Source organism: Cupressus sempervirens, chromosome 4 (assembly GCF_028749045.1).
Source record: "Cupressus sempervirens isolate cs-2001-9-10 chromosome 4, ASM2874904v1, whole genome shotgun sequence".
Classification (NCBI taxonomy): Eukaryota; Viridiplantae; Streptophyta; class Pinopsida; order Cupressales; family Cupressaceae; genus Cupressus; species Cupressus sempervirens.
The window spans coordinates 345,662,414-345,682,534 of NC_143121.1; positions in this window are offsets into that span (position 1 = coordinate 345,662,414).

The window sequence follows — 20,121 nt, forward strand, 5'->3', positions numbered from 1 at the left end:
ATGAATGAGAAACCTTGAAGTCATCAAATTCTAAAAGCAAGTCTTTCATCTACTAGATATATCTATCAAGTTGCCATGCCTCCAACCTCCCTCTCTTTATGTCATTTATGATGATCTATGAATCCCCTTCCAAATGGACTCTTTTAAAGCCTATTTTTGCTCCCAAGACTAGAGCCTCTTTAGTTGCACAATAGTCTACAATGTTATTCATGCCATTGTACAAGCATTTGCCGACAAAAGTAAGAATATTTCCCTTATGGTCTCTTGGTACACAACCACACCCCAATACTCTTGGGTTTCCCTTAGTCACCCTGTCAAAGTTAATCTTGATCCATCCTTCCTCTAGAGGTGTCCAACACACTATTGCCCTTTTAATAGTTGGATTAGCCCTAACAAGCCCATGAACAAGTTGAATAATTTCTTTATTTATGTAGCAAGTTCTACTTGGGACCCTAAGATTTCTTTGAGAGTGGAAAAAAGGGATCTAAAATTGATGAGAAAATGTATGCGAGGGAGCCACAAGTAGATGATTTGATCTAGTATATGAGATGTGTGAAGTTTAATGGCATGAAAGAGGATCAAATACTATCCTATGAAGGATATTGGTTAATTTTGGATCACTACTCATGAAATATGGGTTGATGAGTTTGATTTAAAAACTAAAAAATTAAATCTTGATAGAAATATCACAATATGAAGAGTGTTTGTAGACCAAATTCATGGATATTAGTAATCCTAAGTTTGATAATAAGGTTGAGACCATCACAATTATGGACATGTGGTAATCAATTGTAGAGTAAGAATAAATAGAGGAAATATTGGACCTTGGATACCTACCACTATGACATGTTTTCATTGTCATAAGGTTGGTCATATTGCTAGGTTTTGTCAGATGAAGAGAATTTAGGAAAGCAAGTAGTGGATGAAGAAAAAGAAAAGAAGATTGCAACAATGAAAGAAACAAAGAATCGAATGAGTAATATTTGGGTCAAAAATGATGAAATCAAACTAGTGTTGGTCTTAAGTGATTAGATTACTAAGAGGAGGGGTGGGGGGTGAATAGTTATTAATCAACTAAAAAAACAACTTTTTCACCTTTTAAACATCTAACCAATAATTAATTTAAAGCATTAACTAAAAGCATCTAACACATGAAATCACTCATACATTTGACATAGATATTTTGGCCATGTTAAAACCCAACATGGGTCAAAATCATGGGGGGTTTAGTAACCATAGATAAATTGTGCTCTTCTAAAGTATGCCCTATTAGGAGAGTAATCCTATTAGGAATTGACAAAGACAAAATTAAGTCCCACCCTATTAGGGGATTTTTCTTTAGCCTTGTGAGGATCTTTAATCTATTAGGAGTAACCTTGTTAGAGGACATTGAACACTAGTCAAAGTACCACCCTATTAAAGGATTTACAATAAGGACCTATTAAGATCCACCTGGTTAAGGGATTTCACACATTGTAACTATTAGGGAACAGCATAAAGATTGATCTATAAAACAACACTATATTTTTTAGATTAGATCCACCTAAGCTCTCTTACTCTTCTCAACTCACTTCTCTTATTTTTGGCTAGACTGTACCTTCCACTTTTTCACACACAAATTCAATTTAGACTACTGTGATCCCACATCATGAACTCCATATGTATGTCCATGTCAATAGATTACAACTAATTCTCTCTCATTTATTGAAACCTTTCAACTATCACTGATTTTAGTTAACTAATCATCACTCGAGAACTCATTCTTTATTAACTTGTTTGTCACTTATTTAACCTATATTTTATAGATTCACTAGTCACATGTCTAACTTGAAACTATTCTAACTGCCACCTTTCCATCTTAGAAATTCTTTACCTATCATGACAATGAGTTTCTATCATAACTATATCAGCTTCACAGTCTAGTAAACATCATTCTTCTCATGTTTTTGCAATCATTTCATTTTATTCACCATGGATTTGATAAACCAATCAAATAGTCTATCATTTTCCACTAAATATTCTAGAAGTTGCACTATTACCTCATTAGTCATCTTGATCTTCTCTCTGCTAGTAGATATCAACATATGCATATCAAGAGAGATCACCAAAGATCTCTTGACAATCATACACTCAAGTTTTACTACAACACTCATTTATGATCAATAACTTATTGAGAACACTAGGTCTATAGTTGAAATCAATAAAAACACAATAATTGGTCAACATGCAACTAAATTATCATTGTTTGTATCATCAATCACATAACTGGTTATGCCAATAGTTAGAGGGACTACATCTATACCAAGTCTAGAGCTCGTCCATCAATCAACTAAGATATTACAAACCTATGGGGAGCTCCATTGAAATCTATACATGAACTCCCTAGATCTATGTGCAATAAGTTTTATTTCCATATTTATATGTAATAAGATGTGTAGTAAAATGATATGCAATTTTTTAGCTTGATCTTGGGATCATATCCATTCGGCATGAGAATCTATTATGTTAACTCTAATTGGCTAACTCAACTAGTGAATAATCAAACAATGATGTGTGATGGGTTATAAAGGTGAGTTTAAGTCTCATTTGGTACATATGTATTCAAAGGTCTTACTAAGAATTGACACAGGTAATTATCTAAGTGATCTAAGAGATTTCAAACATTGGGAAAATGATTTATTATTGATTTGATAGAAGATGAAGTGAAGTATTTTGAGAACCCATAAACGAACCCTAGTTTACAAGATTAAAAGGTATGTATCATAATGCAAAGATTGATTTTGTGATTTTCCATAATGGAATCTCTAGTAGTAGTCATTGTTACGTATACACCTTATCTAGAGTTTAAGAAACATCCTTATAAGTCCACAGGGGTTAACTCATTAGGCTCCCTATTCAATGTGCCATATAGAGTAAAGCACATTGATAATTTTAGAGCATATGTCCACTACATTAATATTGAATAATTAGGTTCTCTTTCTATATTTGATGTGTATAAGAAGTAAAGAAATGATATTTTGGCCATTAAAGATGAACACAAGGTTTTGGAGAGAAAGTTTTTGAATCATACCATCCAACTTTTAAGAGTTCAAAGAAGAATGCATTAGTTAGGTTTTGAGCCAAGTCCATGACTAGTCCCTGTTGGTGGACAAGCCATACAAGAACACCAAGTAGTGATTCATTTAGTGATTGGGTAGTGTGTTACCAATGAAGTTGCATTTGTAAGATCAACTCAATAAGATGAAGTTACACTAGTAACACAATCAAAGTGGGATAGATAGGAAATGACTACAAATAATATCATAGATCCAACACCAAGATTTAAATTGATGATTATTGTATATAAAGTGTTCTAATCAAGTCAATTGAAAAGCATAATGGAAAGTGCTCTTTTGAGAGCTTATAAAATGGTGAATGGGGATACAGACTTTGATTTTTTTAAAGCCTAAGAGGTCATCTATGCACAAATATGGAGAAGATCAAGACAAAAATGAGGACTCTATTTAGATGCAATTAGGTATTGATGGGATTATTCTTTTACTTTTGGAATGTCTTCCTAGGTATTGAAAATATTGTATTGGTGGAAAACCTCCTGATAGTAGTGCAAATCAATAAATTTATCAAAATGTTGGGTGATACACTTACAAGAACAATTTGGAGTAACTTCAAAAAAAATCAGCAAAAAATTCATTTGAGAGAAAGGACCCATTACATCATGCTCTTAAGGATTTGAAGAAGTTAAAGTTATCACTACTGGTAAAGGAAAGGTAATTTCCTAGAGACAAACCATAAGTGAAACAAAATGGAAGAAAAGAGTCACATATAGTGAAGGTTTCTCAAAAAGTAAAGGCAAAGGTGCTAAGGTTGATAAGATCCATCTTGTAAAGAAGAGGAAAGTAGTTGAACTAGTACAATCTACACCAAAAAGGAGGAAATTAAAAGCAAAAAGGGAGAAGATTGTAGATTCAAACAAGGAAGAAGCTACTAAATCAAATGAAGGAAAATGAGAACTAAGAGCTAGTGAAAATCAATATAAAGTAGTTGGAGCACCAACTAAGAGGCCTATCTAAGGAGAAGTCAGTCATTATAAGAATGTATATAAATTTGTTAATCAATTAGAAAAGTGGGGCTTGTTACCTAATTTTAGGAGATAGGGTGTGTGCACCAAGATGGTGTGTAAAAAGGGGGTTATAAATGCACAACTTTTTTTTTTCTAAAAACAAGTAAACTTGATCTTGGAAGGCTCATTTGAGGTTCATGAATGCATAATGAGAAAATGTGTAAAACATAAAAATTGTAGTACTCTGAATCTAGTTTCTAAATTAGTAAGGTTTTTTAAAAATGGATAAAATTAAGACAGTCAAACCCCATACACACAACAAATTGTTCTTTTTTTTTGTTTAAAAATATAACATAGTTATTTTTGTGTGCTCAAAAAAAGATATAGTTATATTTAGTATTTTGAAAAACCCTTTGGTAGGATGATAGGTAACAATCAAAAAACACTTTGCAAACCTAATGAAGTTGAAGACAAGAATTTATCTTAGAAGGTGAAAAAATGTCTAAAGCAATGAAAAATGGAGTGAAAACATCAATCCAAGCCTTTGAGTGGTTTAATAGGCCTATTACCAACCCTAAACATGATTTTTTTTTTAAACAAATGCAATCACATTGTGCTTCGTATGACTAAACTACCATACTAGACATAACATGATCCCATTATGTTTTGTAAAACTAAATTAGAAATAACATGAGCACATGATGTCTATGTAAAAGTAAAGTTAATTCTTTAGAGGCCTAATAGGCATTATTAGGCTCATTTAATGAACAAAATACCCAAAAATGGATTGATTTTATCAAATAAATGATTGGATCAACTAGGGAACTAAAAAATATTTTTAAATCCTGAGTTTCACACTTTGAATGATCCATGCATGGGACACATTAGAACCATCACATTTTTCAATCGCTTCATCATCCTATTTAGAATATAGAGGGAGTAATAAAAAAATACGTGAAGGAGAAAAGGTGTATTAACAAAGACTACCCAAATCCCACCATAGAAAGAGTGTGGTGGAGGGATGATGCACAATAGGTTTTATACAAAAATTTAAATGTTAATTATATCAAGGAAAGTCTAGCTTCTAGAACTCAAACTGTGGATCTTGGTATCATTGATTTTTTGTTCATCCAAATAATGACCCTTACAAGGTAGACCTAACTGCAATGCAACAATACAATATAAGTTTAGCATATAAGAGAGAGATTCTTGTGGTTGAATCGGAAGATAAATTATCTTTTGAAGAAATTACAGATACTTCCTATGAAAGCTCTGAGGTACGTTGATTCATTTTAGTCAACTTTATCTTTGACCTTTATCATGTAGGAAAAATAAGTGAAGGGTTTTTGTGTGAATATCATGAATAGGAGGAAGAAGGGTCTAAAATTGAGCCAAGGGTGGACTACCATGACAAACAAGGAAACCTACAATAATATTCTTCTCACATGGATAGACAAATTATTTGAGCTCTTAGTGAGATGGAACAAAAACTAAAGCTTGACATTGATAGCCAATTTAGTGTAGACCTTGAAACAATGAAACATGTTGATAAGTACTCTGGTGGATGTATGTATATAATTGTGGAGGTGCCCCAATCTCTCTCTCTCTCTCTCTCTCTCTCTCTCTCTCTCTCTCTCTCTCTCTCTCTCTCTCTCTCCCCCTCTCTCCACACTGATAAAATTGTGTTCCTCGATACAAGTACTCTAGTGGATGTATGTATATAATTGTGGAGGTACCCCAATCTCTCTCTCTCTCTCTCTCTCTCTCTCTCTCTATCTCTCTCTCTCTCTCTCTCTCTCTCTCTCTCTCTCTCTCTCTCTCTCTCTCTCTCTCTCTCTCTCTCTCTCTCTCTCTCTCTCCACACTGATAAAATTGTGTTCCTCAATACAAGTAACAATTAATTATGTGTGAATGAATGAGATCAACAAAAAAATAATTAATAAACAGAGAGGGAATTAAAAGCCCATCAAGCAACTTTTATGTGTGTGCACACTCAAAAAATAAATTTAAAAAGAAAGAGATAGAATTTTCCATTACAATATAGTAGATGGAGGTGTCATCTATATCATAAGATTTACATGACGGTCTATTAGTTGGATGTTCTATCTTTATCACAAGTTTTCCATGAAAATTTAGTAGTTGGAGGTGTCATCTTCATCATAGTTTTTCTATGACATTCTAGAAGTTGTAGGTGTTATCTTCATCACAAGTTTTCCATCATAGTCTAGTAGTTGGAGGTATCATCTTCATCACAAGCTTTTCATGTCAGTCTAGTAGTTGCAAATGCCATCTTCATCACAAGTTTTCCATGATAGTCTAGTAGTTGGAGACTGTGTCATATTCATCATAAGTTTTCCATGACAATCTAGTAGTTGTAGGTTCAATCTTCATCACATGTCTTCCATGATAGTCTATTAGTTGTACATGTTATCTTCATCATAATTTTTCCATGGAAATCTAGTAGTTGGAGGTGTCATCTTTATAACAAGTTTTCCATGATGGTCTAGTAGTTGGAGGTGTCATCTTCATCATAAGTTTTCCATGGCAGTCTAGTAGTCGGAGGTACCATCTCCATCACAAGTTTTTAATGTCAATATTGTAGTTGGAGGTATCATCTTCATCACAAGTTTTCCATGATAGTCTAGTAGTTGGAGGTGTCATCTTCATCACTATTTTCCCATGATACTCTAGTAGTTGGAGGTATCATCTTCATCACAAGTCACCTCTCTCTCTCTCTCTCTCTCTCTCTCTCTCTCTCTCTCACACACACACACACACACACACACATACACACACACACAATCTCCCTCTCTCATTCCCTTTGTACCTCTCTCTCTCTCTCTCTATATATATATATATATAAATATATATATATATATGAAGTTATTGTAAATCCATTGGGTATATCTCCTCCATTGAAAAATACAAGTGTTTCCATAGACTTGTTGGCTCTAATGTGTTGAAAATGTTTGTGATGGATCATAGTGTGTTGAAAGGGACATTAAGACTCCTCAAGATCCCTTAAAAAAAAAATTCTAAGTACATGTGCACTAAATCCATTTTGTCACTACTTGAGCTACTAGTAGATGGTGAGTATTGATCATCGTCATCTGACATAGGCTCACATATCTATCATGCATTAAGTGTAACCAAGGTGAATGTTAACTAGGTCTTTCTAGCCTCAATAATCTCAAGAACCATCATAGCTTGCCAATATTCCACCACCACTAGATTTGGAGGGCATGGAAATGTAATCATCATTATCCTATGCCACATACTTAATTTGATATGTTGTAATTGTTTTGTCACTAGTATACATGAGCTTGTTTCTATTTTAAAGAATATCTATCAAAGTATTTGGATTTAAGTATGTAGTTATCACTTTGCATGTTAATTGGTTATGTATTCTTTTCATTAGTCCTAGCTTTCTATAAATAATGTTGTTTCCTTGAAATAAATATTTCTTTTGAATTTCTCATGAAGCTTATATACAACCATTGAATCCTAATTCAAAAAATTCCTTAAAGTGGCAAGAAAGAGCCCAAGAACAGACTAGTAGAGATGGAGAGATGTATCAAGTCAAGATAAAAATAAATTTTTTGAGTCAAGCTATGTTTGATATGGTTTTTGACAACTAGAATGCTTTATATATTATCATACCTCCTATATCTTTTTATAAGATCACATTAAGTTATGTTTTAGTGTATCTTCCATTTCAAGGTATCCATAGAGCTTATCACTGATCTTTAGATTTATGTTTTCATTTAGGTACTATAAAAGGACAAGGAGGTCTAGTTGGGAGAAAAAATTCAAAACTAATGACATCAATTGAGTTGATATATTTAAGATTATTCTAGATCCAATGGGTGTGTCTCTTCCATTTAGACATATAAGTGTTTACAAATATTTGTTAGTTCTAATGTATTGAAAGGGGTCATGAGGGGTCCTAGTGTATTGAAAGGGACATTAGGACCCCTTAATATTCCTTGAAAATCCTATAAGTTCCCTTAAAATTTTGTTTATGAGTACATGTGCATTGAAGACCTTTTGTCACTACTTGAGCTACTAGTATATGTTGATTATTCATCATCACCATAATCATCATTATCATCATTAGACATAGGCTCATATGCATATCTTACTTATTTCCTTTTCCACTTTCCCCTTCCTAGATCTTTAGGTTCTTATTTGTAACCTTTTTCATGGGTCCAAAAAACTCTTCCTACTCTTTTCCATTAACCAGGTGGGCTTTGTCTCTTAATCTTGGCTAGTTTAGTTATAGTTTCTTCTTATAATAATTCATAACTAGATTCTCCATAGCCTATTTTATTCTTGGTTGCTGCAATATTTTCTTGTCAAATGAACATTTTGTAATTAGTTGATATATAGTCATAGTTTTCTCTTGGTCAATCCTTTAGGCATGTGATTGAGCCTATAGATCCACAAAAGGGTTGAAATCTAGATGTGGTGTAAGAATAGTATTAGATCCATCAAGTGTGCCCCAAGGGGTCATAAGACCCCTTTGAGCACACTTGATGGTTATAATATGTTGAAAGGGGCCATAGGGGCTCCTAGAAATTCTCAAAGGGGACATTATCTAACCCCTTATGACACCATATGACCCCTTGGGATACATTACAACCATCAAGTGTTCCTTAAGGGGTCTTACAACCCCTTAGGGATCACTTAATAGATCTAATACTATTCTTCCACAAGATCTAGCTTTCAAACCTTTTGTGCATCTACATGCTCAATTATGAGCTTAAAGGATTGGCCAAGAGAAAATTGTGATTATATATCCATTGATTACAAAATATTTAGTTGAGGAGAAAATATTATAGTGATCACGGAGAAAACTATCTATGGTTAATTGAATTATGAATTTTGTTAAGAATGAAACTATTAATGAATTACTTAGGATTAAAAGATAAATCCCACTCAGTTAACAGAAAAGAATGGGAAGAGCTTCTTGGATCCATGATAGAAGTTACAGATAAGGACTTCAAGAGATAGGAAGAGGAAATAAACAAAGGAAGGAAGTAAGATATTCATGTGAGCCTATGTCAGATGATGATGATGATGAATACTCACCATCTACTAGTAGCTCAAGTAGTGATTGAAGGTCTTTAGTGCACATGTACTTGAAAAAGTAAATTAGGTAGACAAGTGACAAGTGCTATGGAATTATCCATAGAGAAATGTGAACTGTATCATCCCCCTCCCCCGCACCTCTCTCTCTCCATCCCTTCATCTCTTACTCCTCCCTTGCATCACCTTCACCCCCCTCTATCTATATATATATATATATATATATCACTTTCATTACTTCTAGTTCTTCATAAGCCAATGACATTATGGAGAATTAGAAGCAATACTTCTAGTTCTTAATAACACAATCACATTTTATTAAGAATAAGGTGATCGTGTTTGTAACAAAATCATGTTATGAATAAGTTTTCATTTTTTAATATTATTTTCTTGGCTAGTTAACCAACCAAGCTCCATTTTCAAATTTTATGAAAAGTGCACATAGTGCAATTATGTTATGTGCACTTTGACTTTTTTTTTCATGTGTCAACATTTTTGCACACCATCTTGGTGTATATGCTTGATACTATGATTCTTTTAGAGAGGAAAAATATAAAAGAAAATATGATGTTCTAGTTTTTACCATGAATATGTTTAAAAAATCATTAATTAATTGAAAAGTCAAATCTTAGAGCCTTTGTATGATAAGTTATAAGCTAGATGGAAATTTTCTATCAAGAAAGACAAAGAAATAATTGAATATACGTAAGTCAAACTCTAATTGGAGTTACACCAAAGAAGAGATTAATGAAATACTTGGTAAAACAAGGCTACTATTTAAAATGAAAAAGAGGTTGTCAAGTTTATTGTATGTGTTAAGAATAATTGGATATAAATAAAAATCAATTGCAAATATAACCAATATTTGAAAACAATAAGTCACACAGAAAACACATAAGACACAAATATTTAACATGGTTCACACAAACCCTATGCTGCATCCACCAAATAATGAGTCTAATATTCTTACTATCCCATGATTATAACCTAATTATGATATATAATCCCTTACAACTCAATACCTCTACAAGAAGCTACGATCTCCTCATTCCTTATGAAATCCCTAACCCTAATCCATTTTATACAAGCTTTTTGTATCATAAAATATTACGGATAGAATAAGTTGTCTAATAGAGAAATAATAGTCAATGTCATTTACAATAATAACCCATAAGGGGTGCTACCCCTTAAACCTGTCTTGGGAACACTACCCCCAAAACAATGAAGTAAGATATAAGGGGAAACCACACCAAATAAAGTGGGGAAAATTCAACCTCCAAGTATGATTAGGATCCACATCATAATAGTATGGTGATACAAAGACCATCAAGGAGGAGACAAAGACTATTTTGAAGAAACATTTAAAGTTGGAAAAAGAGGAAGTAGTGCAAGTTGAGGATAAGAAAGTAGAGAAGAAAGAGGAAGATTAAATTGCTAATGATGAAACAAATCTTTTGGAGGCAAAGCCTCCAAAAGTTATTTATGTTGACTTTGGATGGGATGTTAGTTGCATAAAGATAACTATTGATGATTTAAAGACCCAAGAAGTACTTTATGAGCCCATGGAAGTTCCTGATATGGTAGTAATTGATAAAATCATAAAGAAACTTAATGCTACCAAAGACCAAGTAATGAATACAACTCAAGAAGCTATCGATAATTACCATGAAGGAAAACATGATTAGAAGGATGAGCAAAAGAAAAAACCAATTTAAGAGTCAACACAAGACGAAGAAATTAAAGAACAAAGACGATAAAAGAAATATGAGGAAATAGAGGTAGAGAAATGTAGGTGAGGTAGGAAAAGAGAGATAATTGTTAAAGTTTTCCCAATACTAAAATTAACTACAAAAGAGGACAACTTGTTAGGATTAACCTTAGACAGAAATAAAATTTACATGCAAATATAGCCAATATTAGAAAATAATAGATTACACAGAAGAGAACACAAGACACAAAGATTTAACATGGTTCACCCAAACCCTGAGCTATGCCCACCAACATAAATTTCAATATTATTATTATGTAGTGATTAAAATCTATAATCCCTTACAACTCAATACAGTCACAAGAAACTACAATATCACCATACATCATGAAAATCCCTAACCCTAAGCTATTTTATACAAGCTTTTGCCACTTAAAAAATTAGGGCTAGAATAATTTGTCTAAAAGAGAAATATCAGCCAATACCTTTTACAATATAAGGCCATTTTTAGCTTCAGAGGTGTTGCTCCTTGACCCCACCCTATACCATGATAGAGAGTGCACCTGGGGTGCTACCTCTTGACCCCGTCTTGGGGGTGCAACCCGCAAACTCTCATAGAAATAATTTGGGGAGAAAGCACACTAAATAAACCTCCAAGTCTAATTAGGCTCCACATCAAAAAAAAATTCCACTTGGAGATTGATCAATCTCCATAATAATAACCTCCTACTTGGAGACTAATCATAGAACTACTAAACTTATAGCTCCCACTGGAATATCAAACCACCCTAGACTATGGTGTTCTTTTATTCTGTTTAGTCTAGAAGACCAACCAAAGCTGAAGAGGAGTTCAACTTCTCCCTTATTACTGCCTTGGTAAACATATCTACTAGATTATCATTTATATGTATCTTATCTAGCTTTAATTGTTCATCATCCAAAATAGACTAAATAAAATTGTACCACAACTATATGAGTTTTGTCTTTGAATATAGAGTAGAATTCTTTGCAAGATGAATCACACTCTAGTTATTTGTAAACTAATAATCATCCCTCTATGGGTTTCCCAATTCTTCCATGAAGAAATGAAGCCATATCATCTCCTATGTTACCTTTATAATAGTAACTTGCTCTTCCTCTATAATGGGTGAAGCATTAAACTTCTGCAACTGAAAAATCCAACTAACTGCTCTCCCACCAATAATAAATACATAACCTATAGTAGTTTTCCTAGTATCAATATCCCCTACCAAATTCAAATCAACATATACCTATAAATAAATAGTAGAGCCCCCAAAATGTAAACTCTTACTGGACATTCCTCTCAAATATTTGAGAATCCATTTAACTACATTGCAATTCTCAAGCCCTAGATGACTCATATACCTGCTAACAACTCCCATTACATGTGCAATATCTACCCTAGTACATACCATAGTGATGGGGACACAACCCAAGAATAGAATGGACACCACAGAAAAGGGAAATTGTATTAACTAAAAAATAAGCTAGTACATTTAGTACAGAGAAAATAAACTTCAAAACATGCCCTAAGGGCTTACAATAGCATAAATGTGGAGATAATTTCTCCTTTCAGTACCTCGTCTCAAACTCCACTCCGAACTGCCTTTTACAATGCCAAAAATCTCCTTAAATAGACCTCAAAGGGTTAAGGACTAGGAGTACATTCTAGAAAGTGCTAGTAGGCATCCATTGACCAAATAGAAGGTTCCAGAAGCTGCGTTAGAAGTCTATACAAATCTAGAAGAATCCAGAAATGATAACTGAACTTTCGGGAGGCATAACTTTTGAACCGTAGCTCTGATTGATGAACCGTTTACATTTTTGGAAAGCTCTCGAAGTGCTCTATAGCCCTATGGACAAGTTTCACTCATTCCCCATTTTTTAGCCCTTTTTGAGGTCATTTAATGCCCCTAACCTAACTTTGAAGCATTCTTAAGAGGTCTCCAAAACTCAAAAACTGCAATAACTTTCAAACTGTGGGGCCTTTTGACCTGATTGTTTTTTTGGAATGCTCTAAATCACAATTACATTCATCTAGCCAATTCACACCTTCTAGTTTACCAAAATGATGGCTCAATTACATGCTCCTATTTTTTTGGGATTTTCTAGCACACTGATAGTGGAACTGTGAGAGTTGGAACCTTTATTTGACCCAAATGGGTGTCCAAAAATGAAAACACATGAAATAGAAACTAAGTCTAAGTACATTTTTTTGGGTGACACAAGATTGCCCTTATACCCCTAGATGCTCCTACATCAGACACCCAGGGTAGATTGAAAAGTGACCCTATCACTTTATGAATGGTAGAGGAAATCCCAAATGGGAAACGTCAGCTGCTAAAATCCAAGTTGAGTCCTTGATCAGTCATCCTTTCCATTCAACCAAATACTCTTCATACTGCTTGTTTCTGGTACTCCTACCCACACGATGATCTAGAATGTCTTCTATCTCCTCCTTCTTAGAAGCAGGAATTGGACATGGCTCTAACACCAGGTCCTCATTTGCACCATCATCATGATACTCTATTAAATATGCAATGTTGAAAATGGGAGAAATGTGAATACCATCTGGCAGCTCCACTTCATATGCATTTTCTGAGTCATGTTTCTTCAAAATTTTGCAGGGGCCAAATTTCTTCATTTTCAACTTGTTGTAAGTACCAGCTAGAAATCTTTCTTTTCATAAGTGCACCATGACTAGATCCCCTACTTGGAATTCCTTATGTCTTCTCCTTTGATCAGCCCTAGCTTTATACTCTTGATTCATCTTGGTAATGTGTGCTTGAACCTCCTCATGTAGGCACTTGATATGTTCAACAAATTCCTCAGCTTCAGCACTTGTCCTCTCCCCTTGTTCTATCTTCCTCAATTCTGGTGCAGTCCTTGGGCTAGTCCCATATACAATTTGGAATGGTGATTTTCTAGTACTCCTATTTATAGAGTTATTGTAAGAAAATTGTGCTTGTGGTAGAATCAAATCCCATCCCTTGGGCTTATCCCCAACTAAACATCTCAAAAAATTGCCTAGACTTCTGTTTACCACTTCTATTTGGCCCTCAGTTTGTGGGTGATGCGTGGAACTGAATTTCAAGTCTGTTCTCAACTTTTTCCATAATGTCCTCCAGAAATACCCCACAAATTTAGTATTTTTGTTAGAAACTATATTCCTTGGAAGACCATGTAGTCTTACCACCTCTTTGAAAAACAAGTCTGCAATATGGATAGCATCATGAGTTTTGTGGCATGGAATGAAATGTGCCATTTTCGAGAACCTATCAACCACCACGAATAATGAGTCATTACCCCTTTGTGTCCTTGGAAATCCAAGAACAAAATCCATACTTATGTCCTCCCATGGTGTTGATGGAATAGCCAATGGCTGAAATAGGCCAGTATTGTGACTAAACCCCTTGGCAACTTGACAAATCTGGCAACTCTGTACAAACTTCTTCACATCTTGTGAAATTTGAGGCCAAAAATAATGTTCTCTAAGAATGGCAATGGTCTTATCTCGACCAAAATGTCCTTCCATCCTTGCACTGTGTTTCTCCTTAATCAGATTTTCCCTCATGGAACTCCTTGGAATGCACAATTGACTACCCTTGAACAACATGTTGTCCTGAATCAAATAGTCTAACCACTTGGTTCTATCTATAGCAACAGATTCTTTACAAGCTTTCCATGCTTGAGAAAAATCAAGATCCTCGAGGTACAATTTCTTGAGTTCATCAAACCCAACTGCTTCAACCTACATTAGTGTAAGCAACAACTGTCTCCTACTTAGTGCATCTGCAACCCTATTAGATTTTCCACTTCTATGCTTCAACACAAATGTATAGCTCTACAAGAACTCTACCCACTTCATATGCCTCTAATTCAATTTACCTTGGCTATTTAGGTACTATAATGCCTAATGATTAGTATACAAAACAAATTCTTTTGGCAATAAATAATGCCTCCATTTCTTTAAGGCCTGAACTATTGCATAGAACTCTTGATCATAAATAGAATACTTCTTCTTTGCATCATTCAATTTTTCACTAAAATATGCAATAGGCTTACCTTCTTGGCTTAATACAGCTCCAATAGCACTGCCACTAGCATCACAATCCACCTGGAACACTTTTCTAAAATCTAGAAGTGCCAACACAGGCTATTCTGTCACCTTCTTCTTCAGCAATTCAAAACTTCTCGCAGTTGTTGCATCCATTTGAACTCTTTTCTATCCCCTCTTATTGTATCAGTTAGGGGTGCACATATGCCACTGAAATTCTTAATAAACTTCCTGTAGAAACTAACCAAACTATGAAATGATCGTACCTCAGTAGCAGACCTTGGAGTAGGCCATTCTAAGATAGCTTTTACCTTCTTTGGATCCATTTTGAGACCTTTAGGTGATATAACAAACCCCAAATAGACTAACTCCCTTTTTGCAAAGATACTCTTCTTCAGATTAATTAACAGTTTCTCTTCCCTTAGCCTTTCACGGACACTACGAATATGCAATAAATGTTCTTCCAAACTCTTGCTGAAAATTAAAATATCATCCAAATAAACAATAACAAATTTTTCCAAGAACTTCTTAAGTACCTCATTCATGAGCCGCATGAAGGTGCTTGGGGCATTCGTCAATCCAAAGGGCATGACTAACCACTCATAAAGACCCTCCTTGGTCTTGAAGGTTTTTTACCACTCATCTCCTTCTCGAATCCATATCTGGTGATAACCACTCTTCAGATCTATCTTTGTGAAGTACTGAGCTCCACTCAAGCAGTCCATAAGATCATCAATCCTTGGCAAAGGAAATCGGTACTTGATGGTTATCCTATTTATAGCTCAAGAATCTATACACATCCTCCACTCTCCATCCTTCTTTGGTGCGAGTACTATAGGTACTACACATGGACTTAGGCTCTCCCGAATCAAGCCCTTCCTTAATAGCTCCTGAACCTATCTTTTTAACTCCTTTGTTTTAGTAGGAGTCATCCTGTGAGAAGCCTTGTTAGGAAAACTAGATCTTAGAATCAGATCTATCTGATGACTGATTTTCCTTACTGGTGGCAACCCATCTGGAACATTATCAGAGATAATATCTCCAAACTCCCTTAGTAAATCTAAAACTTCAAATGGCATTTCACTACTACCTTCTTTATCTTTCCTAGGAATCAAAGCATAGCACATATGCTGATGTTTCACGCCATCTAAAAACTTCCTTCCATCAACAAGACAAATCCTAGCACTGCTACATACCCTTTCACCTTCATTTTTCATGGGCTTCAATTTGTGGTGAACTCCATCCTTTTTCAGAGAGTATGTGTTTGCATGTCCATCATGTACTGCATGTCTATCAAACTGCCATGGTCTACCCAACAATAGATGGTAAACATCCATCGGTATAACATCACAGAGAACTTCATCATGGTAACTCCCAATTTTGAATTTCACTAAACATTGTTCACTTACCAGGACCTTATGATCATCTTTTACCCAAGCAATCTGATAGGGCTGGGGATGTTTCTCCCTCTTGAGCTTCAACTTAGAGACCATCTCTTCTAATACCAAGTTATCAGTGCTACCACCATCAATGATCACGTCACAACATTTATCCTCACACTTGCATTTGGTATGAAACAAACTCCTCCGTTGTCCTGGTTCAATCTCACCACTTAGTAGGACTCTTTCATTTACCAAGGTTTTTCCTCTTTTTGCATCCTCTGAATGTGATGATTGTGCACCCTCATCCACATGAGCAACCCTAGCTTGGCCCTCAGCTCTCCTATTTGTCCTTCCTTTTTGTTGAGGGCATTCAAAGGCATGATGACCTTCCTCATTGCAATGGAAATAGGTACCACAGAAGCCTCCTCTTCCTTTTCCACATCCTCTACTTCTTCCTCTCTGATTTCCAAAGTCTTGATCATGGGAGCAGTTGAAACCCTCATTCCTCTAGTTCCTGCTAGCACCCACATCTTCATTTTTCTTTTGGGTTTCATTGTGGCCTCTAGATGATCTACCACTTCCCCTTCCTCCTTGACTGTGCCCTCTTTGTCTTCCTTCAAACCTTTTATTCAGCTTCTCTTCAACTCATAGGGAACACTGGTATGCCTCTTCAATGCTGGTCATTCTTACCAGACTTAATTCCTCCTAGATGCTAGGTCGCAACCCATTGATATAATGAGCAACCTTCTCCTTATTTTCTTCTACATGCCCCACTCTAATCAAGAGTCAGTAAAATTCCTCTATATATTCTTGGACTGATCTTCCTTCTTTCTTTAACCCATGCATCTTCTTAAACAAATCAAGCTTGTAGTCCATAGGAATGAACTGCTTCTTCAATTTGTCCACCATGCGATCCCATCTTGTGATCTTCTCCTTTCCTCTTCTGTTTCTTTCCAGTTGAACCTCTTGCCACCATATTTTGGCATTCCCTTTCAGTTTGGCCTTTGCAAACCTAACCCTATCTAGGTCCTTGATATCCTCATACTCAAAGTATTCTTCCAGTTCATTGATCCAATCGATCAACTCATTTGGTTTCAGACTTCCTGAAAAATACACCCACTTCAATTGTAGGTCTTTTCCCAAACTTAGTAATGGCCCTAAAAATCCTTTCCTCTACATGATTCAGAACTTCCCCATTAAATTCCCCTTCTGGTCCAACTTCATCTTCTTTGTTTTCATCTTCACTTTCATCACCTGCAGCCACAGTTGCTCCTCTATGGAGCTCCTCCTGCAATTCTTGTACCTGCCTCTAGAGGGCTCTAACCTCCTTAGGATTAATAGCTTTGGCCCTTCTACCACGCTCTCTTCATGGAGGCATCTTCTTAACTCAAACCCACAACCACACAGTCCTAGTGCAAACTGCCTTACAGTCGACACTCTATCTACACACTCAAGAAAACTAGCTCTGATACCACTTAATGGGGACACAACCTAGGAACAAAATGGACACCATAGAAAAGGAAAATTGTATTAACTAAAAAATAAGCTAGTACATTCAGTACAGAGAAAATAAACTTCAACACATGCCCTAACGGCTTACAATAGCATAAATGTGGAGATAATTTCTCCTTTCAGTACCTCCTCTCAAACTCCACTCCGAACTGCGTTTTACAATGCCAAAAATCTCCTTAAATAGACTTCTAGAAAGTGCTAGCAGGCATCCACCGACCAAATAGAAAGTTCTAGAAGCTATGTTAGAAGTCAACACAAATTTAGAAGAATCCAAAAATGGTAACCGAACTTTCAGGAGGCATAACTTTTTAACCGTAGCTCCGATTGACGAACCATTTACATTTCTAGAAAGCTCTCGAATCGCTCTATAGCCCTATGGATAGGCTTCACTCGTCTCCCATTTTTTTGCCCTTTTTGAGGTCATTTAATGCCCCTAACTTGACTTTGAAGCATTCTTAGGAGGTCTCCAAAACTTGAAAAACTACAATAACTTTCAAACCGTGGGGCCTTTTGACCTGATTCTTTTTCTGGAATGCTCTAAATCACAATTACATTCATCTGGCCAATTCACACCTTCTAGCTTACCAAAATGATGGCTCAATTACATGCTCCTATTTTTTTGGGATTTTCTAGCACACTGATAGTGGAACTGTGAGAGTTGGAACCTTTATTTGACCCAAATGGGTGTCAAAAAATGAAAACACATGAAACATAAACTAAGTCTAAGTACATTTTTTTGGGTGACACAGGATTGCCCTTATACTTGTGGATGCTCCTGCATCACATAGCATACATCAAGCCTCCTACAACTGAAGCATAAGGTACCTTGGACATATTATCCTCCTCTTTTGGTGTCTTTGGACACAACTCCTTAGTCAATTTCAAATGACTAGATAAAAGTGTGCTGACAGCTTTGGCATTATCCATTGAGAAATGTTGCAAAACCTTCTCAATGTAATCAGTTTGAGATAATGTCAATTTTTTATTATTTCTAACTTTGAAAACTTTTGTACCAAGGATTTTCTTTTCTTCCCCCAAATCTTTCATAGCAAATGAATGTGTTAACTACTCTTTTAACCCCTTATTGTGATCCATGTTAGACCCAAATATAGGCATATCATCATTCTATGAACATAAAATAATGTAGTTGTCATCATCTAACCCCTTTTGAAACACAATGATCTGAATGACACCTACTATATCCATGCTCATGCTTAATACTATCAAATTTTAGATATCATTTTTGAGGTGCTTGCTTCAAGCTATATAAATTTTTTTACAATCTACACACTAAGTTCTCCTTACCTTTGACCTCAAATCCTTTTGGTTGTGATATATATATATATATATATATATACATACATATATGTATGTATATATATGTATATGTATATATATGTATACATATATGTATGTATATATATGTATATGTATATGTATATGTATATGTATGTATGTATATGTATGTGTGTGTGTGTGTGTGTGTGTGTGTGTGTATCTTCATCCAAATCACCATGAAGAAAGGTTATTTTAACATTAAGCTACTCCAAATGAAAATCTTCAGCAACCACAATACTTAAAACAATGCATATAGAAGTCATTTTAACAAGAGAAAAAAATATCTCATCAAAATCAATGCCCTTTTTTTTTTCAAATCCTTTTACCACTAACCTGGCTTTAAATGGTGTCTTACCTCCATCCTCAATTTTCAACTTGTAAAACCATTTATTGAGCCCTTTTACCTATAGGAAACTTGCATAAATCCCAAGTCTTATTTTTCAGCAAAGAGTCCATTTCTTGTTTCAATGTAGACTCCCACTGAATCTTTGTATCCACCTGCAAAAAATCATCATAACATTCAAGTTCACCAACATCAATTAGTAAAATAGAGTACAAAGAGGGAGAAAACCTTTTTAGAAGTCTACTTAGCCTTGTTGACCATCTAACATTCACTAGGGTGTGTGGTATTTTTTGTTGTGGTTTTTGTGGAGAATGAAAAATTACTAGAACATCATCTTTTGGAGTATTATCCAATGCTACATAATCATTTTCTTTCTTCTCAGTTTCTGCAATAGATCTTTGTACAATAATTTCTTATTGAATGTGACATCTTTGCTTCTTACAATTTTAGAATTTTTAAAATCCCAAAGCCTATAACCAAGTTCATCAATGCCATATCCAACAAATACACATTTCTTTGACTTAGCTTCAAACTTGGTTCTATTTTTAGAATCTATATGTGCAAATGCTTCACAACCAAAGGTTCTGATAAAAGAATAACTCACCTTCTCAC